The sequence below is a fragment of the Lonchura striata genome, chromosome 2, assembly GCF_050655825.1.
Source record: "Lonchura striata isolate lonStrDom1 chromosome 2, ASM5065582v1, whole genome shotgun sequence".
In the NCBI taxonomy this organism is placed as follows: Eukaryota; Metazoa; Chordata; class Aves; order Passeriformes; family Estrildidae; genus Lonchura; species Lonchura striata.
In genome coordinates this window covers 150,347,294-150,373,457 of record NC_140704.1, presented here as the reverse complement: position 1 = coordinate 150,373,457, position 26,164 = coordinate 150,347,294, and the positions used below count along the sequence as shown (strand labels likewise).

Below are 26,164 nucleotides of genomic sequence, written 5' to 3'. Positions count from 1 at the left end.
AACACATACAAGACCACAAATTATGTAGAAGCAGAAAACAAAGGAAATCCCTTGCTGGTTCACGGAAAGAAAATTTTCAGGAAATTTTGCTGATAAATGGTCAGGTGAAAGAAGCAATACCAACTCTACATTTTCTGCCAAAGGGTCTGAGCTTGCTGCAAAGCAAATCTTGCAAAGTAAATTGAGTGGATATTGATAAATTCTTCATTTAGTGGTCTGCATGACATAGGAAACACATACCACAGCATAAGGATTAGATATGAGCCTCCTGGGATTAATTTAATTCGTATTTAATCTCCAACACTTGGCTCCTATTTTCGATATGTGGTTCTGAGAGTGCTTCCTACAGAAAAAGCAAGTGTAAAACCAGTTTGTGGATCACAACTCACCATTCTATAATATCAAAGAATGGTCAAGCCATGCAATATTTACCTTAACTAGGTGCCATTCAAGTACTTTAACAAGATATCTAATCCTTCCTTTGTGATAATTTATACTTGAAATATCTGATAATCAACAGTTTTGTCAGATTTAAACCTCAGAAATTTTCCCTTCCCATCACACAGAGCACAACTGCATTACATGTCTTATTTCTGAAAACTAACTTGAAAAAAGAACAGCCAATCAGCAGTGTTCACCGCCATGAGATCTTTGTTGTTTTCTTTTAACTGAAGCCTTGGACAAGATCCTATTTTTTCCATAAGTGTTGAATGTTTCAAGTGTTTTCAAAACTGTAGCAACTGAATGTATGGAACACAACACAGTACTCTGCCATCTGATATTTCAAATAATAAATTTCATTTTCCTGTTTTTCTAGGGAAAACATTCTAGTGACAGATGGTAATTGCTAGAAGATAAAGAGACCACTATATTACCCAAACAGGTTGAAGAGTGATAACAAGTTTCCTTATGATTTTTTTCATGGAAAGATATCTTAATAAATTAATTAAATAAACATTTTCTATGAAGATTTGAATTATAATTTAAATTTTTATTACCAAGAGCCAAGGTCAAAGTTTTTGTTTTCCTATCCCCATTGCTTTGATGAGTTCCAATATCAAAAAAAATTGCAGGGGTTTTATCATATTGATCATTTTTATCATCATAAATTTTATGTGAAATTGTGATTTTAGGAGTCATAATAATTTTATTATACTAAATTTTGTACTCATAATTAATGCAGGGCAGTCTAGATACACCTTTTGAGCAGACAAGATGATCAAAACACAGGAGGGGAAATAAGGACATAGAATTATTCAAGCATCAGTGACAGAACTGGAACTGCTTAAGGTCATAATAACTCATTGAATCTAACACTTGTTATTGAAGAAAATAGAATTTCTGCTCCATCAGAAATCAAATGGTCTCTCAATTTGATCATAGTGTCTCAAATGTCAACTCTCACCACTTTCGCTACTTCTGGGATACAAAGCTCTCCTGCCAAAAGGGTTATATGCCTAGCAATGTTCAGTTGTCATGTATTTTGTAAAGGGACAGAAATATTTAGTGTGAAGAGAATAAAACCTCTGTTTCTCTGACTTCTTACCTATTCTCACTTGAAGGAAATATTATTCACCTCCACCATCCGTGCTTTTCACTTCTCTCTTCGCAAAAGTGACAGAAATGCATGTAGATAAGGATGATTAAAAACCAAACATGCAGATGTATATGAAGTACAAAAATATCTACTGCCCTTCATCAGAGATTTTCTTTGGGTCTGGAAGTACATCAGCAAAACTATTACTGACAGATGGACACTGCTAACAAAGGAATACTTTAAGATTACACATTTTTAGGAAAAGTTTTGCTATGAAGCAGAATCTAAAAAACTTTTAAGATCCTGCATATGAGGATTTTAAACCAAGGCAGCCCTCAGTATTGTGTCTATTCTACTACCTAAACAGAGAAGGAAGGGGGGGAAAAAGTGTTGACTTTGCATTACCAGCTAAAGACTCAGCACACATGACTGGGCATGACCTTTCTGTTCAAACACATGCTCTCATCAACCAGGACAATAGAGGATGTCAGGCTCTAATGTTTGATATATATTCCACACGCTTGGTGAGCTGGATATGGCCCATTTTACTTTCCAATGAAGTAAGCAGTCCTGAACACACAATCATTCCTGGTAATGGCTTTTTTTTTCTTTTTTTCTCCCCTCTGAATTGCAGTGTTGGATGAAATATTTTGGGGTTATTTTCTTGTTTTTATGCCAAAGTTTGTACAGCTTTCTAACAAAGACATTTGCTTTTGTGCTTGAGGTTTCAGTGATATTCAGGCTGGGGATATTATGCAGAGAGAATGGTTTCCTGACCAAATGTCATCAAGCAAACAACCTGGGTGCTGATGGATTTTTAAGGAAATGTCCAGTTACGTATGAAATGAACATATTTGTTTCTTATAGAGATGAATCAGTAATAGGTCATACTATACAAAATGTTTTTACATTCTAAATAGAAAAAAGAAAAAAGAAATAAGAAAATATAGAACAAAGTGCTTTTTCATACAGCCAACAACAATGATAAGAAAACTCAGCAACCACTTCTCTGTGCTCTCCCTGAAATCAAAATAACATCTGGTAATTAGAAGGGTGATAAATTACCTATTTTTGATCTTCCTCCCCCTTAAAGCCTAAGGCTTTGATGGTGTCTTTGATGTGCCACTGATGGAAAAATGAAGGTGGGAGACAAATTCTTGCATTGCACCACAAGTTGTGTCCTGATGCCATTTCTTATAATATATCCAGAACTCTAGTTACTTCTAGGTTTTGGTTTGTTTTTGTTTTTTTTTTCTACATTCACCAGCGCCACTCTGGCCTCCATGGACAAGACAGAATCAAATCTGAGCACAACTTACCAAAGACATTATCAATACCATATTCACCAAATTAAAAAAGACTATGAAGGAATAGGTCAAAGAAGTTGATTTCTTTCTTTTGGTTTTCAGCAAATCTTAATGAGATTATTTTCCTTCTCTGATTACTTTCTTTTTCTTATCTTTATACAAAAACTTCAATTAATGATCAAAATAATATTTTGTACACATTATATACTTATAATCCATTTGAGGTTACCAAAACATAGGAGTCATTTCACCTGTTTCCAATTAATAACCCTCAGTATTGCTGCAATAAATATCCTGTAACCAATGGAACCCAAAGAATAGTTTTCATTGCCACAATGTATTAACAAAACCTGGACTCTGACCATAATGTTGTAGTTCAAGCTGTATTTTTTGGTGGGACTGCAAAGTTCTGTAGTGATAACTACAGATGTGCATCTTGGTTTGGCTTTGAATTTCATGCAAAATATGACATTTCAGCAGATAATGTCTCCAGTCAAATCAGGATTTCTAGTAAAATTCTGACATGGTGTGATCTGGGAGTATTGTGAACTCATTACCTAAAGGCAAATAAATATCTTCTCACTGATTTATTGACTGAGAAATGCTTCTAAATAAGTGGTTATCAGACTCTCCTTATGGGCAGTTTTTGATTTTCATCACTTCATGTTTGTTTCATAGTAGTTATTCAAACCGGTGTCTTCAGGAGTCAGTATTGTTTCTGTCACTGATCTGCAATAGATGTCATTCCTTTTTACTTTCTAGATGCTTCATTAGAGTACAAAGATCATATCCCAAAAGGGAGTTCAGTGATAAAGAGAATGGAAAGCCTGACCAAAGCAATAGAAAGAGAATTGACTTCTCCCTTGGAGAAAAAAACCTGGAACAGGTCCTATGCCTCATTCATTGTTGATCTTTGACTTAATGACTGAAGTCTAATTCTACAGATGCAAGTTGTATCACTGTGGAAGAAGTACAGTTGAAGTCAACCACAAAGCCAACAATTTTGGTGCAAACATGGAGAGGGCATTGTTACATATCAGTCATTGACACAATGAATGGAGCAGTGAAAATGAAAGCTTCCATAAAGAAAGGTGGACATAATTGTTGGATATGAAAAGTAGTAAGGCTGACAGAGGACAAACTTGTTATTAGCATGATCAGGAAGGAGTAGAATGGGGTTTTCATGTGGCCTGTATTTCTTCAGAAAACTTGAGAAGTGAATATTGCACAATCTGCCTGAGAAAGACTGCTATCCCCATTTTGCAAAGAGAACACAAAGCAAATGTTTCTGATACCTCACAGCCTATCTAAACTGGGACTTCAAGAGAATTTAGATACAGATTCCCATTCTGATTGTATCACTATGTTTTCCAGGTGTGTCCCCCGATCAGCCTGATGTTTTAGGTGTGTTCTTCAACATACTCCCTGGAGAGATGATGAAGCAGTTCTTGGAGCTCTTCCTGCTTTGGAAGTCAGGAATATCCTTGGTTCCAAGTTTTGAAATTAAGTTGACCAGATATTTTCCCTTTTATTTCCTCCAGTCATCTTTTAAGGAGAAACACTTCTATCCATTCAACCGTCTGTTTTCAGGAGGTGATGTGTCTGAATCCTAAGCAGGCAGAAGTCCCCATTTGTGCAAACCTAATTTGGAACCTGAGCTCAACAAAACTAAGTATACTCCTCTCTCTTACCTTTTTTGTGAGGCTTTAGATGCATCATCTCTCAGAAATCACATTCTTTCTTTGGTTATTTGGAGAAACTAGTACACCTTAATGCCTCCTTTTGAGTGCTTTATCTGTTTTGGCCAAGTACCTAGCTGCATTTTCTTCCATGCTGCACAATAACTAATGCTCATGGTCAGAAAGAAAATCTAAAGTGAAGCAAGAAATAGAACCTGTGTATTTCAAACCTCTGTTTATAATCTTAACACCTACAGCATACTTTGTCTTTGTGAAAATATACCAAAATGCAAACAATCCAAAAGTGCTTCTCTTCTAGAATCCAGGAGGGATTTATCCTACCATTGATTTTCTGGAATTCATGTCTTCTGAGTGCCAAATAAGGCTCTGTCTTGCAACATAAACTTCACAGTGATAATAAAGGTACATATTTAAATGTCTGTATGACTGAGACTTAAGAATTTATGCTGTACTATTTTCATATCCCTTCCCCATCACTGTCCCAAATCATTCTTCTCTATCATCTCTTCCCACTCTAGTGTTCTTAGACTTAGACTTCGACTTCTGGACTGAAAGTTTCTTGGGATACTAATTTACTTTTCAACTGATTACTTATTCTATGCAATGATCAGTTAGTAAAATCTTGTGCATTATATCAAAATGATGAAAATTATAACAAAAACTCCACAGGCCTCTGGAGAGGGAATTAACAGAGACCAAAATAAGTTTCTAGAGATACAGGTATTAGTAAATTAAACATTTCCAGGATGATCCTCTGATACTGAAACCATCTGTCACAGAGTCAGATGCATCCATGTCATTAGACTCTGAAATTGTATAGCTAAATCCAAACACATTTAAGAATCTTTTCAGATCCAGGAAGCTACTAAACCATGCTCAAAAATTTATTCAGATAGTCCCAGTTTTCCAACGCTAAAAAATCATAGCAAGGACCATTCTAACAGTTGAGTGACTGAACAGAAACTTTTCCTCATACTGTTCAACTTGTCCTTCACATAGCTTAGAGAAGCAAAAGAAACCAAAAAGCAGTGATCAGAAGATACTTAGAGGTAAGAAGCAGCAGTCAGTACCTGACACATGGGAAATACAAGCTGAAGTCTTCAAACACTTCTCTTTACAACTCATACTGGCAGAACAGTTCAATGTTTCTTTGCACAGGACAGCATTAAACTGAATGTTTCCCTGTTTTTTTTCTTCATGTTGTTTTTCCTTTTCTTAAGGAAAGGAATTTAAGGTACTTAAGACTACTTTGTAGAAATAACAAAAATAAAATTGTTTCTAAGCCATGGCAGGAAAAAATTAAGCTCTTGAATAAAAAGACTTTCTGAAGGACTAGACTTTTGTGAAGAGAGTCACATCCTGAAAGAAACAGCAATGAAACTACAAGAAAATACACATATTTTTGAAAAAAAAATACAGTTATGAGCACTATGTCTTACAGAAGAATGATTAAGATATTCTGTCTCAAAGGGCAAGCTGAGATCATAAGAAATTTATCATAGTTGCTAATAAGACCGAGATTTTAATTGAAGTTTAATGACATGGAACTTGCACTGATGCTCTTAGAAAAAGAGTAAACGTTCACTTCTCAGTCCTATTCTCAGCTGCTGGCACTCAAGAGTGACCAGCACAAACCATGTGTCTGGGCTATACTTGGAAGCAATGAGAGCACTCTGAGACAAGAAACTCATGCTATTAATTTAGCCTCACTTATTAAAATGCTAATGAAACTTCAGCCACAGTGCAGAGCCAGGAAAAAAGGAGAAGGAATGAGAAAATAAACCCACTGAATGAGAAAAATTGTTGGTAGGCTCAAATGAGGCTCTACTATGCAGACACCAGTAGATCTCTTGTTTTAGAGGAGACAGCTCATACATGTATGGCATAGCCTGAAGAGGGTTGATGGCTGAGCTCTTATATTTCTCCTATTCCATGTTCTCTTGGAACTTAAGGCTCCCAGAATATGTTTCTCATAAATGTTCATCATTTTAGATTCCTACCTGAAAAAGCAGGAGAGTAATGTTTATATGGCTTTGAAAAAAATTGGAAGATTGGTTGGAAGATTTCTTACCTTAGAAATGTGAGTAACTGTTTTCATCTTTGTTTTCCCAGAAGCATTACCTTAGTGTTTGAGGACTTTACCCTCCCTTAGATGAAGGATTGTAGTTTTCTGCTGCATTACAGCATATTTTGCATTGAAATATGATTTGGAAAGCCTTGTATAGAAAGACATGGTTACATTGAACTTGTTGGAACAGAGGTATTAGAAAAGATGAGCTCCAGAGGTTCTTTCCAAGCTCAACTATTCTCTGTTATTTCACTCCAGTCTCACAAACACATCTATACTGAGGAGTATGCTTCTCTAAGTCTTGATTTTCAGGCATCACTTTCACTTCAGTCGCCTTATCCTGGGAGAGGTGCTCTGTGGAGTGATTTGTAAGCACAGCAGATTCACAGCCTCACAGAAGAAGAGACAAACAAAGGCCTTGACAGAAAGACAAAATGCAGGAGATTAGGTAGCAACAAATCCAGCTTTGCCTTAATTCAGTTTACTCCACCATCAAAACAAATCCCTGACCAACATGGGACAAAATTTCAGAACACCGAAGGAGCCTTTGGTGGCACAGGACTGTAATAAAGCATCTGCTGTGTTGAATGCACACAGAAAGTGCAGGGGCTGAGGAAGAGGTGTTTAAGGAGACAAAATAAAATTCAGCAACCAGCACACTGTTGAAAATTAACTGCTGCCTCATAGACTATAACATGAACACCCAAGCTTTCCAGAGCCACTGAATAAGACTCCTGAGATTATTGACTTTCTTCTCTTTGGCAGTGATGTTTTGGAATATTTAACAGATGTTATTTGCTTTATCAGAACATGTGCCAATTGACAAATTTCTTAATATGCTACAGGACCATGTAATGTCTTAACTAAGTCCCTCAGGGGCCCATTACACTAATACTAAAGACATTAGTGATGTCTACAGTGCAATAAAGATACCTGCAGAAGACATTAAAGTGTCATATGGGAATCCCTCAGCTATTTCTGGGCAGATTGGTGTATCCCTAAAGCATGATGCCCTACCACCCACTGATTGTAATGAGGATCTCAGGGGCAAAAGGTAAAAATTGGAGCATAAAGACATTATCACGTGGCTTGTCTCCACCAATTCAGCACAATGAGATGTCTGTTCCTAATTTGATTTGCCTTCCTTGTATTGACAAAGCCTCATGCCTCATGTTAGCCTTCCCTTTGCCTGGTTAAAAAAAAAGATGAATACGTTTCTAAGAACTGGAAACCTTAAAGATAGGTCAATGGGTAGGCCTGTGTTTGTACAGCACCTAATATAATGAACAATGGATATATGCTCAGAAATACTACATTTTGTCACAAGTGAAATAATAACTTTTATTACAGTTAAATTGTGCTTTGTTTTACAATCATTATCTACTTTGCTCATAGCATCAGTCAAGTAGCCTTTTCCACAGTAGAGGAGCATCAACAGAGTAAAATAACAACAACTGCCAATTTAAGGTTATTTCCACCCATGAACTTCTGTTCACACTGTACTTTTCACGCAATCTTTTTCTAGGGTGGAAAGCAAAAACTAAAATAAATTATACCTCTTCTGTTTCCATATATTGAGATATGCATTTGCCAGCACTAAGATAGTGGTTTACTCAGCCCAGCTTCTTGGAAACTTGGGTAGCAAGAAAGGAAAGCAGCCCAGAACAAGTGAAATAACTGCTACCAAATGGGAGCTGGGAAAAAAGTCTGACTTTTGGAATTCCACTCAGACTGGTAGGAAATTGTCAGAGAAAACAGAGACTTACTGTTCTTGACCAATATTCACTGTTTTGGTGTCCTGGTTTTGGGACAAATTTGGAAAGGAATTTCCAAAGGGATGTTTTCCTAAAGGGCAAAATTCAGCAGTCCTTCCCCCCCAGCTGTTTGGGAGATAAACCTCCTTCGAGAAAAGTGGAAAAAACTGTTTATTTAACAAGTAAAGTACTCACAAACATGGAAAAATTAATACTATTAAACAATGGAACCTCTCATTGTTCTGAAGAGATGGCAAATTCAGAGAGAGTCCTTGTTGTGGGGTGTAGCTCGCTCAGTCTCATATCAGTCTCTTATCAGTCCCTCCTGCACTGGAAAATGCCTCATCCCGGGCCCTGATGGACCACAGGCATGAGCTCCCACTGTTTCTCTGGGGTTTTGGTCCAGAGCAAGGCTGATCAGTTCCAAGAAAAAGAAAAGCCACAGTCCATGGAACTTCTCTGCCTCAGCTAGACAAAAAACCTAACTAAAAGCAAAGGAGAACTCTCTCCTGCTGCCCATGCTGCAGACAGCACAGTCCAGGAGAAGGATGCTGGGGAGCGAGTGCAGTTTCTGAAAACAAACTGCACACTTCTTCTCTCCATCTGCACTCTCAGATCCAATCTTAAAGTTGCAGAACTTATTTCTGGCCTAAAGAGAAGAATAGGGAACAATTCAACATCATAAAGTCACCCCAGGACAGCTGGTAAAATTGCAGAGAAAAACTTTTGAAAATCTGGAAATTCCTTTGCATACAGTAATTCCCATAATCCAAAACCACATTTCACACTTCTGGGACTCCATATTGTGGTAGATAATATAAAAGTAGTCTTTCCACCATCACAACACAGAAAATATCTCCTTACCTTATATGCCCAAAGAATTGGAGTAAACAAAAAATAAAATCCTGAACAAGTTTAAGTAACACAGGAGAATTATCTCATTTCTCAAAGACAGTCACCAGCTCCCTGTTTTTCCCACTGTACCAAAGATGTATAACTGGTTCCAATCTTCACAGTGTTTGGGAGCATAATAACTCCCTAAAATCCACCTTAATCAAAAGTCTGCAAGATGCAAAAATGTATTTTTTCTTTTTAAAAGTGTAATTTCTGTTTTAATATTCAAAATTGGTCTATGATTGTTGAAGAATATTTGACATTCAAATAAGTGAACATTTTTTCTCTTTTCTTTCCCTCTCTATTTTTTTTTTAATTATTATTTAATTATTTATTGTATTACACCGAAACACATATATTTCATTAAAATTATTGGTGGGAAGGTATCTGAAATCCAGGGAGAAATCTCTGCATGCTATAGCTACATCTACATCAATAACCTATGTGTACCCTGAAGCATTCCCAGACACTGAGGTAAGCTCTCAAGGAGTCCTGCATCCATGTTAATGACCTGTCAGTCACCCAAAGAGCTCAACACAAGAAATCTGCCTGGGATTCCTGGAATAGTCTAATTGCTAAATCTCATCCAGGAACCCTTTGGGAAGTTACTGCAGCGCCAGGCCAAAATCACAGCAAAAACCACTTTGGAAATATTACTGGTACAAGTATGTGACTCTCAGTGGCCTGTGAGAAATCTGAACTAAAGCACCTGAAACTATGGGTGTAATCAAATTTCACTTTCTCTCTTTTCACCAGACACACAGAGAAATGTCTGAAGGATTCGCATGCTCTTCAATTAGCAGAGGAAGAAGGACCAAGTAAGAAGGGACACAGAGCTGCCCTCAGTAATAGAGACCAACTTGTTACACGTATAAGAACAGAGCAGATCTCAGTGCAGTGTGTAAGAACCAGCTTGCATGCAGACCCTTTTCTTATGGCAGTAGTGTGACCATAACCCCACACCATCATGGTAATAATTCTGGATTTGAACTGGTTGACATAAAACCACCTTCCGTTTCCCCCATAATTTTGCTGTTTGACGAATGTGTGTAATTATAGACCACAAAATTGTTTGCAATAATATCAAATGATCACATGAGTCACATGAAATTCCATGGATTTATCTTATTTCCAGGTAGAAACAAGCTGCAACTGGCATGGTTTTCATTTTGAATTAACTGAAACCCTCATTGCCAAAAGTTTCAGACTTGGAAGCCTAAACCTTAAGTTTCTAAATATGAATATAAATACCTAAATTTAGAAATGTACAAACTCAAGCATTCATAAAATACATCTACAGACAATTAGATCTCTCTCATTGTTAAAAATGAGCAGAAATTAAAAAATAAATTCTAGCTTAAAACTGAGATATTTTGAGTAATAATTCCTAGGCTGTCCTCTAGGAAGACAGATATATTCTCAACAGAAATAGATACAAGCACTGTATTGAGGATGGAATTTAATTAGACAATTATTCTAGCTTATTTATCATAGTATCCAACATTAAAAAAACAGATGATCAAAAAAAACTTTACCAATAACCTCATAGAAATAGAAATTACTCTCCCTTCTTCTTCTAAATTCTCAAGATCATTATGAGACCAACCAAAATTCATTATGGATTTGTGCAAAAAATCTTGTATGCTATTCTTTTTCTTTGCTCATTTGTTTGTTTGACAACAAGTTCTGGTACAGGATGCAAAAGTTTGGGCTTTTTAAAAAATATTTCTAATTGGCAATAATTTTTATTAGACATAACATGAAATCTTTTAAAATTATCATCTATTTAATTTAAAATGTAATTTAAGGCATATCCTATTTACTGTAGTAGATGCCTTATACTCATTTTTTGTTTGTTTTTTCAGTGTGAACTTGACTCATATAATGTCAATGTCTGTGCTTTCTGAAGGGAGATATTGCACCCGGAGTGTTTCACTCTCTGCGAGCATCCTGGGAACTTTGCAGGGAGTCACACCAGTGCAAGTATGAGAGAACTGAAGTAAAGCTGCTGCAAGATTCTGACACCAGCTTCTGTGTGTGGGATTTGTCCCAGAAAACTGAAATGTTCTGTACAAAACAATTTTTATTAAATATCTGTTTAAAACTCTGCCAAAAAAATTTGTTGCAGACTTTTTGATCTGCTTTAACTGAAGGATTCCTATTATTGGAATATCAGATTTGACATTTCACATGATAATCCCCCAAACTGACTTTGCACTATGTTTCTTGATCTGATACTGGAGTTTGTTTTTTTGTTGGTTTTTTTTTGTTAACAATCCTATAAATATTTTCCCTTTTAATATCTATTCCTCCATTGCTGTCTTCCACCACACATCACACAAATCTGCAGATCAAAGTAAAACAATTGCTATATACAGTGTGACTCCTACCTTCTTTTAATGTTGTTGATGTCAACAGCAGGATTTTTCTTCAGAAATAAGAAAATATAAAATATATACAAAGCAGCTTAATCTGCAGCTCTTTGCCATAACATTTGACTGAGAAGCTAGTATTAGTTATGAAAAGAATCATTATAGCTCTAATAGATTAGTCCAAATGAAATAAATAAACTCTATTATTTCTACTGATTGAGATGCTATTAGAGTGGGATGTCTAAAACATTATCCAAAACCATAATAATGATGCAAAAAGGTTATTTCTTTTAAATCTTGAACCCATGCTAAAAGCTGTCTATGCCTTCCTCTGAAAAAAGCCCATATATTTTCTTTCAAGATAATGCTTAGCTGCATTAGATTCTCTAAAGAACCAAGAGCAGTTCATCCCTGCAGGAAGGAAGCTGAAACAGAACAGCTGAGAAGTGCCCAAGAGACCTCAAGGACAATTTCAGATGCCCAGTAATTAATTGTTTTATGGAGGCTCAGATCTCACATAGAAGCTACAGTCCTTCCTTGACTGTTCTAAGGGTTCCATAACCTGAAATTAGATAATACCACAGCTAAATATCTTTACAAATGTGCATTTTATATTCCTTTAAAAGCACAGGCATGGAAGAAGTAAGACCTCAGAGTGATGTAATTTAGAGTGCATGTGATGGAAGAAGTGTAGAAGAACTGGCCAGCATTTTTTGACTGTATAGAAATACAAAAGATGTTAAAAAAAAACATAAGCCCCAACACACTAATTTTAGAACACAGAAAACTGGGAGTTATGATTGGTTTGATCATTGCTGCAAATACTCAGTTGAAAGGGAGGAAGTTTTTAGTGAATTTAAGCCCTGAAGGCAAGAAGAGAAGGTTGAGATAATTGTCTGCCAAAGAAAAAATCAAAGAAGGAAGAAAAAAAGAGTACGAGATTCACAATTCTTAGAGCTGAAGAAAGCTCATGGTCATTGAGGAAGAGGAAACAAGGATAAAGAAAGTGATTTTTGTGAACAAATCAATATTTTTATGGTGGGACAGCCATAATTAAATGAAAGCCATGTCTGTAGAGTAACAGATTCTTCTTAAGAGATGACTCAATGTTGCAGGGTAGATAAAACAATACAGAAACAGGCCAGTATAGCTACAGCCTCTGAGCACTGTTAGCTGACTGTAAACACAAAGAAAAGCAATCTGAACACGTATTTTTTCTCTGAACCAAGAATTTCTGTGTACCAGACCCAGGGATCATTCAGCCAGTCCTTACACATCACCAACAATACTGACATTAGGCATTTGGCTGACAAAAATCCATTTCTCTGATGCATTTGTGTGTCATCATTTAATATAATAGACCAAAGTTCATGTTTACTGCAGATAAATGTATAATGCTGGAATGGAACATAAGCATCTATTAGTCACATACCACTTTAAAAGGAACATTCGGTTTCTCCTGCAAACAAAGACAAAACACATTTTTTTCACTGTAGACTGTAGGTTCTGGTTACACATACTATGGTAAAGTCTTCATGTTTTCAAAAAAATCTGTTTAATTAATTCTAGAGCAAAGCCTAAAGGTTATATACACCCTTACAAGTACTTAAAAACCAGTAAAGGATGAAGGATTTCCCCAGAAATACTGATAATTCTTGTAATGTTTTAACAGTTATAAGGAAACTCTTGTTTGGTACAGGAAGGAATGAGAGTCATCTTTGAATGTTTTTTACTGTGGGGAAGAATGGGGCAGTTGCAGTGATTTCCCATTTCAGTTCTAATACATAAACTACTACAGAGAATTTATTTGTATAACTTGGTTCAGAATTATTTAACTTAATTTATATCTGAAACGCAACTGGGTTTTTTTTAATGCTTTTTATTAACAAGAAAGGGATTGTGTATTTCCTATGAAATGAAAATGCAGTCCTTGCTCTCCTCTATTTCTAACACCATTTCTTTGAAGAGCTTGTGCAGGGAAATCTGTTAATTGAAAATACTGACAGAATCCCCAGAAGGCAAAAAAATCCAACTCAAAATAAGTCAAAAGTTTTACTGAAATATCAGAAGTTCTCAAAACTAATTAACTTCCTTTTCTTGAATGCATGCTAATGGAATAAAACTGTTCCATTCACTACATCAACATAGCTGAATAGTTTTCTAATAGATTTTTTCCTCACTGTTATCTTATGAATATCTTTCCAGCCTCACTCTGCCTGAAAAGAGGTTCAGACCTGTAGCAGTAGTTAGGAATTTATTAATTGAAAAATATAAATAAATAAAAGATTCCCATCAAGATGTGCATGCTCTTCTGTCTACCTTCTCTTTGTTTCCTTTTTTCTCCTCTTTTCTTTTTTTTTTTTTTTTTTTTTTGAAGGACTGAAGGTCGTTGGTAGCAAACAGCTCAGTTTGAAAAGCAGCTGCTTAGAAGGTGCTGACAGCACGAGTCCTCTTGTACCCAGGCAGTGAGGAGCTTACGGCTGCACAAAATCTGAGCTGTAGGGCTCTCGCTGGGCACAGTGCTGAGCTCAGGCCCAGAGCATAAATTAGCATCTGTAATACACTGAAGTCACACCAAATTAAACCCATTGTCAGATCAATTGGTAATTTTGAAGTCAACATAAGGAATTTTTTGCATTTGTTCTTTTATGTCAGCAGTTTTGGTACAATATCAGGATTTTTTTTTTTTTTTTTTTTAGGTTTCCGAAGGGTTTGGATGTATTTTTTAAATCTTATGCCTCAAGAGACATTTCTTGCTGTCCATACTGCTGAGTAGCTCAAGCATAGCTCTGAGATGATCCCAAACACCCTACAGACCTGCTGCTGATGGTTCCCAATTCCTCAAACTCCAGTCAGACTCAGCCAAGCCCCTACACAAAGCCTGGGCCATGTGCAGGCATACAATTGCCTGGACTGACCCTCTCTGGAAAGCTCTCAGATATAGCCCCCAGGAGTGATTTTTGGCACACGTTTCAGCACTCCTGATGTATCCAAAGCGTCAGGCTCAGTTTGGGGAGCACAAAGACTAATTTTATACCTGACAGAGCAGTGCTGAGTAACAGTCAGTGGTGATGTCAAATATTCTGAGCCACACTGCTTCACCCCCTAAAGAGAATTTGGAGGAATATTTTGTGTCTGGTTCCAATAGAGCCTTAGGGCATTTAATCATATCCATCGTTGTCTGGAAAAGATTGTGTTACTGATACACAAAGTAAACATCTATCAGTTTAACCCAGGGATCCAGTGAATTCAAACCATTTATGAAAGATGTTGTATTTGCAGCTGAAATCAAATAATTGATCTCTGTGTAGGTTTACATCTGTTCCACCTTTTGTGAAGTTCTTTCCACAATAAAACCAGTTCATTCACCAAGTGAGGATTATTGAAATATTGCTTTGAGTATTAAATAAATCATTTGCATTTCATAAGTGCAATGCTTTGTCCTTCCAGTGCAATTTTCCCTTTTATATGTTTATCATGCTGCAGAACAGTCTATGGCAAAAACATTTCATTAGCCCAACTTCACTGAATTTCATCCTTTCTTCCCATCAAATAGGAGCTGACATTACAAATGTCAGCTGGGGGTGAGGGGGAAAGGAACCCAAACCACACAGAAACCAAACCAACCAAACAAACAAAATAAACAAAAAAAAACCCAAAAACCAAAAAAAAATAACACAAACCCCACACTTAACAGTAAAAAATACAGCTGACATTGCCCACACTAAAATTCCTTAAACCTTTGAGCAATCTTTTGTTTACAATCCTCCCACTGAAAATAATTTAGGATTAGCTGTTGGCTAACAATAATTCTTAAAATACATTGAGATGACCTGGATGTTGTTTAGGTCTGTGATTTGAGTGTTTGCCTGTCAACAGGTGCCTTCTGATGATAACTCGGAGCTGGAATGGACCCAGCCTGGGTGAGCTCCTGGTTTTAGCAGTATTAAGTCCAGGAGCCACAGCTTGTGTGCCAGGCATGCAGAGCAGCTGAGAAAATTCTCCATCAGACAAAAGACTGAACAATCCAAAGATGCAAGTGACTCATCTGAGGTTATATGGCAAAAAATTAAAAGTAAAGGTCTTTTTAATCCCCTTTCTCGGGTCACCAAGCCCCACTGCCCTTCTCATTGGAGATGCATTCTGGTCTTTGGATTTGATAATGTCCTTTCAGAACATAGGATGATGTCAGCTGATTAATGGTGCAGACAGAAGATTGCAAGATCACCCAAGGTTAATATGATAAACAATTAGGGAACTTAGGATGCAGCAGAAATCATATTGTCTGACAACTTTTTCATCATTACAGTGGTGAAACCCTGAAACAAGCTCCCCACAAGTGCATGGTCTGCCTCAGCATCAATAATAATTCCCATCTCAGTGCTGTCAGAGATAAATTTTGCTGATCTCAAGGCCACTGAAATCATCCTGAACCAATAGTTACAGCCATCAGTAACAGAGACAGAGTGATAGAGGAGGAAATACCCAGAGAGAAGCTCTTAGCTTGTGTTTGCCACCAAAACCCTCTGTAACTTTTAGTTAAGTCAGTCATGAAAGAAACTTCTGACCACAATGCCCACAAAAGAGTTCCAATCACTGCATATTGGGAACCCTAAAAGAGTTTTGTGTGTTAGAGACACTGGGAGCCCACAGATGTTAATTAATTTAATATGACTGAAAGTCAATCTGGCTTGAAAAAAAAGGGATGTGAGAATTTCATCAATTCCAGCTGTTTCTTCCTCTCAAGACAGATTTTGAAGGAGGCAAGAACAGCTCAAAGGACTATCAATACACATATGGAAGGAAGACTGGAGCATGGAACAGTCAGAAAAAGGCTTTAGGGGTGCAACATGGAGTAAACTGGCAAAGGGAAAAAGGAACTGAATGGGCTTTACAGAAATGGGTACAAAGATGTTCACAGAAAACAGCTGTAGAATGGGGCAGTGGTGCAGGAATGCACAGCATCAGCATCTCTGTTCTCTATCCACTTTAAATTTAGTAAATCAGTGGCATTAATTGTCCACTTTTAGTGGGGTGTTGTCTTACAGAATGTGACCTCTGAATTTAGGTTAACAATGTTTGGCAAATCTACATTAAAAATAAGATTATGTGAGTAAAAGGGAATGAGGAAACAGCTTTCTCAGAAAACTGACAGAAGTAAATGCTGACCAGGTTTAATTAGTTTAACTAAAATAATTTGTTTTAGGTATTTAAACAATTTGTTAAGTTCAAGATTGAAAAATAAAAGTGTCTTCAAATGATGAAGTATTTAGTATTTGTGGAAATTTTTTTTTTTTTTAAAACTGGAAAAAGTTTTTTTATCAGAAGGGCCCAGCCTCATTTATTAATAAATTACTCCATTATTCAGAAGATTCACCATGTCAAAATCGATCGAAGACAACATCCAGGCAAAAGAAGGCAGTGATATTATGGCAAACCTAGAAGGAACAGAATAAATTCAGAAAAAGCCCACATTTTAAAAGTCTGAGTTTCTGTAAACCTCCTGACATAAATCTGAAGTAAATATGAATGACAAATCTGCTAATTTAAGAAAATATTATTTAAATAGCCTTACTGTAAAAAAAAAACAAAAAAACAAAAAACTACTAAAATAAATACTAAATACTAAAATTTTACAGTTATTTATTTCTATCAGTTCCCTTTTAGGCCCCCATAGACCAGCCAGCTGATAGGTCCTCAAAGCATCATTCTCATTTCTAGAATAGTGAAGGTTGCAAATGGCTACCTAACAATAGCACCAGATTTATTTAGTATTGTCGTGGTTTGACACGGAAAGAGAATTTTTTCCGGAAGGAAGAGGTCAATTTAGATATTGACCAATTGAAGGTGGACACGCCTCTGAGAACACAGAGGGGTTGAAAGCAGAATTCCCAGGGGAACTCGCTCTCTTTGGTTCTGGTCAGCGTGCAGTGCAGACCTTCCCCCGCCCAGCCACGAGCTGGGTGGGGAGGGGAAGCCCCATGGCCTGAAAGGTAGGTCCCAAGGGTGGTGGAAGGACTGGAACCGGGCTGGCCCCTGCAGATGGAAGGGTGGAAGAAATCTGGGATGTCTCCACTCCACCCCCCCCCACCCGGGGTTTCTCTCCCGAGGGGGAGAGAGAAAGAGACGGCGGCGGTCCTGTCCTGTCAGCAATTCCACCGCGAGGAAGGAGGAGCGGGGGGAGCCGCAAGGTGCCCAGTTGTGTGGGAGTTGCTGGATGTCCGGGCATTGAGCCATCCCTGGGAGTTCGGACTTTTAACCCTTCCTTGAGAAATGAAAGCTTTGTGAATTTTCCTTTCCCCTCCTCGGTTTGAAAGAGAGGAAGAGGGACACCTTGGACCCTGGGATGTTGGAAGAAGGAATTCTAGATGGGAGGGGGACAAGGAGTGGCTTTTGGCTGGACTTTTCTGTGTTAGCCACAACCTGAACCAATCTTCTCCTTCAAGAGGGACTGTGTTTTGGGAGCATGCCAGTGAGTCAAGAGACCTGCTTCAGCTGGGAAAAAGACAAAAGTGGAGTGAACAGAGAAAAGGTTAGGGGGTTTGTGGTGGCACCCCCTTGCCCTGGAAAGGAAAGAGAAGAGAAGAAGATCTCTGTTCTTGAGCCCTTGGCCCCAGGGGAAAATGGGGGGGACTGTGGTCCCAAACAATGAAAAACTGAACTGTTGTTTTCTCCCCTCTTGCCAGGGCATCCTTGAAAGGAAAAATCCTAAAGGCAGTCTGACCATCCATGCATTGGTGGTGAGAGCACTGTGCATGGAAAGGAGAAGGGTCACCATGGCAAACTTTTCTCTGGGCGGTGCCATGTGTGACATGGAAACACAGGATGTGGAGCTGTGTTTCTTGGGGGGTCTGTGGCACAGGAGAGACTCTGTTCCCTCGATGGACTGAGTATCGGTTGTTTGAAGGGTGGAAACCTGATTGGGGTCCAGATTGTGTCTCACTGTGGTTTGTTGGAGTTGGGTGGTGGGGGGGAGGAATGTTTTGCAAGGTTTTCATTTGGATCTTTTTGTGGTTTTTTCCCCCCTCTTTAGTTTTCTCTTTTCTTTTGTAGTAGTAGTTTAATAAAGTTTTTTTCCTGTTATTAAGCTTGAGCCTGCTTTGCTCTGTTCTGGATTCCACTTCACAGCATTCAAGGGAGGGATCACATTTTCATGGGGGCACTGGCATTGTGCCAGTGTCAAAGCATGACAAGTATTATTACTGTTATTTAACCAGAGAGTGAGGAGAAAAGTTTTTAGCAAGATGACACAATTTCAGTCTAGAAAAGTCTTGATTATCTGTTAAATTTGAAATAAATATGTGCACATTGATTGCATACATATAAGGTGCCAGCAGGATTTTTTCAACAGGAAAATACTAAAGTGTAGAAAAATAATTTTTAAAAATGTTACTACTAAAAGGAAGTGTAAATCTGGCAGAATTTTGGTGCCTGTTTCACAGAGTGAATAATATAATTGCAGTCATCATCATTATCATTATCATCATCATCATCATCATCATTGTGCCATTTACTTTAAAGAAAATGGATGGCTTACTGTCAGGCTGTACTCAAACACTTCTATGATAATGGTAAAAAGTTATGACAGGAGAGATCCTTTGGTTTAAAAAATTAATTGTTTCAGACAAGCTGTCAAGTTGTTAACACTAACATGCCTTAAATGTAAAAATTTATATACCCAGAGACCAAGATTCACACTTGATTGTACCTGACTAAGAGGTTTTCAATTCTGTAATGATTTTTGGCACTAGAAATATGCCTGCAAGGTTCAAACGCTTTACAGAAAAATTGCCTGGCAGATTCTCTGCAGCCTTGTTTGATTACAAGATCAGAGTGAATTGACTGGAGGTGTTAGCAGCAGATTTAAGTCCTTGTTTTAGACATTTCAAGAAAATAGTGTGAAAGACCATGAAAACTTAAGAGGAAGTGGTAAAATGTTACTGACATCTTTCTTTATCCTAGATGTTGTCTGGGTCCTAAAGGCCACTGTTTGAGACCTTATTGAGCTTTGGGAGTTAGACAGTTTCATAAAAAAAATCCTGCACTCAAAAAATGAAGCAGTTTTTTTTTCTCAAATATTAAAAAAACAGACATTTAAAGTTAAGGATATAAATAGATGATGATCTGTTCTAGGCTTCACTTCATCAATTCTAGAACTGTAACAAAAGGATTTTAGGTAAAGAAGTTTTGCTTTTGAAATGTGTCCTCTTTTCTCTGCTTTTTCTGATGACAGCTGAGATTTGAAGAAGTAGCTCCAAATTACTGTGGGGAACGCTGCTGTTGAAGCACACTGAGGCTACACAGAAATAATGGAAAGGAATCCTGATAATCTGTATTGCTACACCCTCCTCTCAGGGAGCTGCAGAGACTGGTAAGTTTTCCCCAAGCCTCCCTTTCTCCAGGCTGAGCCCACTCAGCTCTCTCAGCAGCTCCTCATCAGCCCTGTGCTCCAGAGCCTTCCCCAGCTCTGTTCCCTTCCCTGGACATGCTCCAGTCCCTCAATGTCTTCTTTGTAGTGAGGGAGTAGGGACAGAATGAATGAAGACTTGCTCAGGGTAGGAATTGTCTCCTTTGCCTCACAGCCAGTGGTGTACCCACCCACCCAGATGTGCTAGAGAAAAAGACAAACAGCCCAAACCAGCACTGCACAACTTGCTACCAAGGCTGAAGATAATCCCTTTAATTCAATGTCTCTCTTTAGCCCAATAAAATAGATTTCACCAAAAGATTTGCTTTGAGTTTCATAAAACCTAAGTCCTAAGAACAAGTCCTATTTTTTTTTAATGTGAGGCTTAAAGAAAAAGTTTATATTAAAATATATAAATTTATAAAAGAATAAAAACAACTTTACAGGAAGATTCCTCCAAACATCAGTAACACATGGTTTTTCTAATCCCCTTTATTTTAAAACACTTTTGTTGACCTCAAATTTTAACAAAGCACTATTTCTTTTGCAGCAAAGACATATATTGTTAAAAATATTTGAGTAAAAAAGCAAAGAAATAGCCTGAATTTTTATATAATGCAAGCTTCCAGTACTGTATCAGGACTTAACAATAGTACATCATAATTCAATGGTGTAGTCTAGGACGATGATCCACTCGAGAAAAGGAGCATGCAGAAGAGATACAAGTATGCACCTGAAGCTCTGCATCAGTACAAACACAAGGAATTGGCAGCAAACCAAAACAAAGCAACTGGTATAAATTCTGCAGCTGGAAACTTTCAGTAGCATCCGCCTTATGATGTATTTTAGGCAGAAATAGATGGAAAAATGTTGGGGTTTGACTGAGCTTGTAAGGAAACAGGGGCATGTTAGATGTGCTCTGCTTTGAACAAACCCCAGGCTACCTGGACAGAATCTGTCCCTCAGCCCACAGAGGTCACCCACAAAGTGGCACAGGAGCTGGGAAAGGCCCTGGCTGTGAATATAAAATTACAGCTTTTCCTTCCTTCTCCTGCATGAGAATTCCCCATGACAAGGAATCTAAATGGATAAGGATAAAAGATTGCTGCCACCTCAGCAATGCCTGTTGTTTGATTATTTTTTTAAATTTTTATTTTTATTTTAACACGTGGGAAGGACTAACAGGAAGTGAAAAAAAAAATGTATGTAAAAGAGAAAAAAAGTTAAGACATGGAAGCAATGTTGCCTTAAAAGCCTACTCTTCCTTTATTAAGTATATGAAGACTGATTTTGTTTTTCTTTTTTTAATAACTGGAAATCTCTAAAACAAAGAGGAGGCAATGTGAGATTGATGGAATCACGCCACAGAAGCCAGAGAGAAAAGCAGACAGCTGGGATTAAAATTTGGGACAGGAAGTGCTCAGAACTCTCAATGTATGCTGGAGAAAAGAGAAAGGAAGGGGAAAAAATAGTAAAAATCTAGGAGGAACTTCAATTTCCATGACTTCTGTAGTGGAACTATTCCTCCTGTGGGCTAATTATTTTCCAGCTCTGTGAGGATGTACAAACTCCTCAGGACCATAAGAAAGCCTTTAAAGGAGCCATGAAAAGCTTATGTGAAAAAACCCCACAATTCTTCTGTTGCTTATACTCACTAAATAGGGGGTTGAACTTGTCTGGAAAATCAAAGAAAATAGAAAATGACTGCTCCAGTTATCTTCAACTGTGTCTTAGCATTCTCACTAACCACTGTAAGAACCCAAATAGTGATCTAATCCATTTAGGTAATTTTTATGCATCTCTTTAGGTTTGAATGGTGAAAAGCACAGACAGACAGAATAAAATATTCCCTGAATCAGGATCAAGAGCCATCCCAACCACTAAACAACCTATTCTTGCACTATTTTACTCTGTCCATTTTCTCCCCAGTTTCCTCTCTGCAGAAGTAAGACTACAGGGAGAAGGGTTACCCTTTTGCCAAAGTCCATGAAATCACAATTATAATAAGAATAAAAGATAATAAAAAAGGTAATAATATTTTGTTTCCATATATGTAGATCAAAAATTAATCTCAAATCAAGACATTAAATGCAGGACAATAATATGAACTGTAATCTGATTTCAAAGTAAATTTAACCTAACAGCTACAATGAGGGAACTACAGTGGTGCTGCTAGTCCTTCATTTCTTTACTACTTAATTACTGTTACTTAGAGGGAAGAAATTGTTCTTGTCCTGTTTTTGCTGATTCTGTACAAAAGAAGTCCTATGTTTGTCTCTGCAATTAGTGCTCTGCAAACCCAATGCATTGTTTCAGTAAAATAAAATAAAAAATCCATTAATGAAACCAAAAAGCAATCTGCCCATTCAAAGAAAATATGTTTATTGAATTATATTTCTAGTCAGGCTCAACTTTTGCTGCCATTACTGAGAGAGACATTGAAGAGTAAGGAAAATGCATTAATAATCAAGGCAGTACTAGGAAACAGTGTTCAAATGTTTTGTGATCATTCAATTTACAAGCCATAACTAGTGAATATATGCCTATTTCTTTAATAAAAGGTGCACAGTGTTCTGATTATCATGTCTTCTTTTTATTGCAGTTCTTCTATTTAAGTATGCTTAAATTTCAAGGGGTATTGTAGGAAAGTAAAGGTGGATTTGGCTTTTAGTCAAGACAATAGAGCCCATTTTACCTTTTTTCACATTGTTGCCCTAAGCTGAAATAGCTATGTTTATCAGTTAAAAAAGGAATTAGAATAAATAAATAAATAAATAAATAAATAAATAATTGCATTTAGCTTCACAGGAATATAGATCTGAAAAAAGGTTCCTCAACTTTCCAAAGAAACCATGGGCATCATTTTTTTCCAGACCATCAACTGGCATAACTGCTCATGCAAATTTTTTGTGGTTTTAAGCACGCCTTAGAAAAGGTGGAATGGAGAATACTGGAGTGATTTGAATCAGCTCATCACAGTGCAAAATTCTAATGGTGTTCATATAACAGGACCTTAACCTGGGACCTTCAAGACACTTAATTCAGGAAGGAAGATATAAGTAGTCCTGCTTGACTGCACGGAAATGGAAATGTGAAAAATGAAATAATTTCCTGATAGAAGAGGGTACTGTAATAAAGGATTTTAGTCACAGCTTTGAAAGTGAGGTTTTAGGAGTATAATTTCAATACTGGCTCACAGGAATGCAAGGAAGAAATTACATCCTAAGCTCCACTGTTGCCGTAACATGAATCTGTTTCCTTAGCTGCATCTAGTCTTCTTTTTTTCTTAGTACAAAAAAAACTATTAGTTTATCATATTGTGAGAAGGAGCCAAAGATAAGAGGAAAAAGTTGTTTATATAATCTCTTGAAAAAAGACAAGTTTGTTTTCTGCATAAATATACTAATTAAGGTTTTGTTGTGCTTTTTGTTTTGTTGTTTTGTTTTGTTTTAAATCAGCCTACAGAAAAATTGAGGTAAAAAATACTAACACAACTTTCATCCTGAGTTTCTTGTAAGGAATTTTTTTGCTATATTTATAAATAGGGAGGGAAATGGTTTGCCTGTGTCCTGGAAAAAAAAAAAAATTAGTTAAGCTGTAAATAGGTAATTAGATTGAAGTAACACTGTTTTCTCCTTTTTCCTCTAGCTAGTTAGCCTTAAGTTTTACTTATTCAGTGTCTGTGGCGTTCGTATAAGAATAAAATGTTAGCATCAGTTAACATCCTAGGAAATTTGAGACTTCCAATGCAACTGAAAGATGACTTTTTCAGAAGTCACACATTTCTACATAATCTCACCAATCTATGTGCAGTTATTTTACAGTAATTAAGGGACAGATGTTTCAAAATGAAATCAGAATGATACTCTCAATGTCTTCTTCAGTGGTTGTTGCCAATGAAGATACTATATTCCAAAATTTGTAAACACTTTGGCACCTAATTTTAGCTGAATTTTGCAATGCACAGAACAGATCAAGCACTTCAAAGCAGGTAACTCCTCCCCTTAATTCAAAAGTCAAATTCTGCAACCTTTTCAAGTACAAACACACTTTTTCTACTCAATTAAAAAACCCTAATATAACAAACCTGTGACAATCTTGTTTTTAAAATGATTGTAAAGTTTAAATAATTATTTTGAATTACAGGATTATGCAATCCAGTGAATTTGTCAGATATCCTGTCATTAGCCACAGGACAAAGGGAGAAACCACTTGCCCTTACTGCAGAAGTTTATGATCACATTTCCCAAGACAGAAGATAATTTTCCATGAATATTCTTCTATTTGTAAGGAATACATTTAAGATCCAAAATTATCATGAGCCTCTCCTGGAACACTTTCCTTCTTCTTTAGTCATTCTGAATTTTCAGGGTCTATTGCCTTAACATTTGAATAATCTGCACTTGGTGCTTGCTATAGTGGTCTTGCTTTATTTAGACAACATGAATCTTTCTTGTTTAAGATCTTGTTTTCTATCCTATTTTTATTTCTCCAAGAGTTCAAGACTTAAGACATCGTTCACCCTTCCTGGTCTTCTTTATTAAACCAGTTGCACTATAAGACCTAGCACTGGATATAATTTACTGTTTTCAGTTGGAAAAACAGCTGTTTTACACATTTTTATCTCCATGCAAAATAATTATGACCAGTTGGGTTTTTTAATATGAAAAATAAAAAATAAAAAAGCAGCATTGCAAAACCATAAAGACAACAAACCTCTTGAAAACTTGGTAGATCTTAACTCATTTTGAAGCCAGTTCCCACAGCCAGGAATGGAGAAATGACATGGTTTATAGTGATGCAGTTTGGGTTTTGCCTTTTTTTCTTTTATACATTCTCTGTATTCTTCTCACATATTTTTGTAACTCTGTCACCTATTGTATTGGTAGCTAGTTTTTCCCAGTACTTTTCCATGATCTTTCCCTAAGCAAAAAGACAAAACAAAATCCAGAGCTCCAAGCCCTGGGTAGTACAAGGCCCCCTCTATCTTGGCTCTTGCTTGGAACCAAGGCTGAGAACAACTGCTCAAGATCCATTCTCATGGACAAAGTACAGCTAGTGCTGAAGGAAGGACTCCAGAGAAGGGACTTGACCTGGGGGAATTGCATCACTACTTGTTCTCCTAATTGGTGCTTTTTATCAATTATGCTAATTTCCTAAAACTTATAAAAATGTATTTTCCCTGGGGGAAATTGAGCTTTTGTGGACATCTTTCCATAACTGCCCCTGAAGGCCTTCATTAAAGATCCTCTTTTACATTACCACCTTTCTAAAATTATCTCAAGATTCATTTCCAGGCTGGGCAAAAGGCAACAGTTATTCTGGCACCCCAGATGGGACAAGAGAATCTGGTACCCTTCCTCCAGACCAAAAACATCCTCCAAGGAATTCTTTGCGACTGACAATCAAAAGAATTCCCTGCTTTAAGAATGAGGTTGAGACACCATGGTTCTAAGATCCAGATGGAGGTAATATAAAGGTATCTATTTTTGTTGTGTAGTATGCAGTTCATATTTGTGTGTGTATCGTGTGTGTATTCTATATCTGTTTAAAGAAAGTAATTGCTAGCAATACCAGAACAACCTGGTGTGGTGCTGGGGGAATTTGCTTTTGGAATGGTTTCTCAAAGTTTTTCTTTTGCCGCTTTTCCAACCTGCCCCAGATCTGCTGGGGGGGTAGGGAAGGCAAGGGGTGTGTGTGTGTGTGTGTGTGTGTGTGTGTGTGTGTGTGTGTGTTTGCCATCGGCTGAGATTGTTCACTGGTGAAGAAAAGCAAACTACAATGAGAAAGTTTATTTTGTGTTTAATGTGCGTGGGCTTTGAAATAAAAAGTTGGGGAGGCCTGACCTGCTCCTTGGTGGGAGGAAAGGGCTCCTCCTAACCACAGGTTGGCAGAAGGACGGGAGATATCCCCACTTCCCACAGGTTTGTAGGAGAAAGGGCAGAGATTCCCATTTGCCACAAGCTGGTGGGAGAAAGGGCAGAGATTCCCAATTCCCACAAGTTGGTGGGAGAAGGGGCAGAGATTCCCACAGGTTTGTAGGAGAAAGGGCAGAGATCCCCAGTTCCCACAGGCTGGCGGGAGGCAGGGAAGCAGCCCCCACTTCCCAGAGGTTTCACGGAGCG

The 26,164-nt window shown here is 37.4% G+C and overlaps 2 long non-coding RNA genes across 2 annotated transcripts in view; both read left to right on the top strand.

Moving 5' to 3' along the window:
• Nucleotides 1-17,410: 17,410 nt before the first annotated feature.
• On the top strand, nt 17,411-18,715 carry LOC144246753 (uncharacterized). Its single transcript, XR_014953120.1, has 2 exons — nt 17,411-17,625; nt 18,319-18,715. It is a non-coding gene; the product is annotated as an uncharacterized LOC144246753 (long non-coding RNA).
• A 15-nt stretch (nt 18,716-18,730) lies between these two features.
• Nucleotides 18,731-26,164, top strand: part of LOC146768483 (uncharacterized) — a 29,413-nt gene continuing 21,979 nt past the window's right edge. Inside the window, exons 1-2 of the long non-coding RNA XR_014953119.1 lie at nt 18,731-22,067; nt 25,325-25,507. This is a non-coding gene — a long non-coding RNA (uncharacterized LOC146768483). The remainder of the gene's footprint in view (nt 22,068-25,324; nt 25,508-26,164) is intronic.